This window comes from Scyliorhinus torazame, chromosome 2 (assembly GCF_047496885.1).
Source record: "Scyliorhinus torazame isolate Kashiwa2021f chromosome 2, sScyTor2.1, whole genome shotgun sequence".
Taxonomy (NCBI): domain Eukaryota; kingdom Metazoa; phylum Chordata; class Chondrichthyes; order Carcharhiniformes; family Scyliorhinidae; genus Scyliorhinus; species Scyliorhinus torazame.
The window spans coordinates 196,283,794-196,285,946 of record NC_092708.1 but is presented as its reverse complement, the minus strand read 5'-3'; positions in this window follow the sequence as shown (position 1 = coordinate 196,285,946).

Below are 2,153 nucleotides of genomic sequence, written 5' to 3'. Positions count from 1 at the left end.
TCGGCTACCTTAGTTGCTGGACTACAAATCCGGTTCCCATTCCCCTGCCAAATTAATTTAAACCCTCCCGAAGAGTACTAGAAAACCTCCCTCCCAGGATATTGGTGCCCCTCTGGTTCAGATGCAACCCGTCCTGCTTGTACAGGTCCCACCTTCCCCAGAATGCGCTCCAATTATCCAAATACCTGAAGCCCTCCCTCCTACACCATTCCTGTAGCCACGTGTTCAGTGTTCAACTGCACTCTCTCCCTATTCCTAGCCTCGCTATCACGTGGCACCGGCAACAAACCAGAGATGACAACTCTGTCTGTCCTGGCTTTTAACTTCCAGCCTAACTCCCTAAACTTGTTTATTACCTCCACACCCCTTTTCCTACCTATGTCGTTGGTACCAATGTGCACCACGACTTCTGGCTGCTCACCCTCCCCCTTAAGGATCCTGAAGACACGATCCGAGACATCCCTGGCCCTGGCACCTGGGAGGCAACATACCTTCCGGGAGTCTCGCTCGCGACCACAGAATCTCCTATCTATTCCCCTAACCATTGAATCTCCTACAACTATTGCTTTTCATCTTGCCCAATCCGCAAGCATCTTCTTTGGATGCCTGAGGATGAGAGTCGTTGGATACTGTGACATCTGTGCTGACACTAAGATCCTCGTGTAAAAGGCAGTCGTCCTCCCAACTCTTCTAAATGGCTCAGAAACTTGGATTATGTGTAGAAGCCACCTTTTACAGAAAGAGCATTCTGGATTGTTTCTAGATTGTTTGGCGATGAGCTCACAGACGTGCAAGTTCAAAAAGGTAGAGAAAGAATTTAAAAGAGAGGAGGAGGATGCTGAAATTCAGTTGGCAGGATCTATTTTTGAAACGATTAATCAGGAGGAGAAGTTTGGAGAGGATGAGGCTGAGGTTTTTTAGTTCATTGGAGTTAGTGAAGTTACAGCGGCAGTGCCCAGACTTAAAGCCGTTGTACCAGACAGCTCATTCTGAAACTGAAGCAGAGTATGTTCCAGAATGTTATCACATTAAGAACAATGTGTTAATGAGGAAATGGAGACGGCCTCATGTTCCTGCAGATGACAAGTAGTGATACAATGTGGGTACCGGAATGGAATTTTAAGAGTCGCTCATGAAATTCCAATTGCTGGACATTTAGGAATTAGGAAAGCTCAAGATAAGATACAAGAACATTTTTATTGGCCTGGATTACATAAAGATGTGGTTAAAATCTGTCAAACATGTCACACATGTCGGGTGACAGGAAAACCTCAAACAGTAATTAAGCCTGCACCTTTAATTCTAATTCCAGTGTGAGGAACTGGGTTCTAATTGATTGTGTAGGACCCCTCCCTAAGATTAAAAATCAATATTTTCAGACAATGATAGGTGTGCCCACGAGATTTAAGACCATAAGACATAAGAACGGAATTAGGCCATTCGGCCCATCGAGTTTGCTCTGCCATTCAATCATGGCTGATAGGTTTCTCTTCCCCATTCTCCTGCCTTCTCCAGAATACCTTTAAGATAGCTTACAGCAAAGATGATTGTAGAGGAACTAACTAAATTGTTTTTACAAGATATGGATTACCGAAAGAAATACAGTCAGATCAGGGTTCAAATTCCATGTCACAGCTGTTTAAAAAAGTGACAAACAGTCTAGGAATAAATCAATGCAGATTGTCAGCCTCTCACCCTGAATCACAAGGTGCTTTAGAAAGGTGGGCATCAGACTTTAAAGACTGATTAGAGCAAATAGTCAAGAGTACCCATATGATTGGGATCGGGTGATTACATCTTTATTGTTTTGAAAGCTGATATGATGCTTGAGTTATATGAATAAACATTTGGATTATCAACAGTTGTTTGGTAGGTCAGAACTTGAGCATCACAACATAAGAACTAGGAGCAGGAGTAAGCAATTGATGACTTCATCACCTCGAGCCTGCTCCGTCGTTCAATGCAATCATGGCTGATCTCCTCTCGGCCTCAACTCCATTTTCTTGCTCTTTCTCCATAATCCTTCAACCCATTACTGATTAAAAATCTGTCTGTCTCCTCCTTAAATTTACTCAATGTCCCAGTATCCACCACACTCTGCAATTCCGCAGATCCATGACCCTTTGAGAAGTAATTTCTCCTCATCTGAAGAA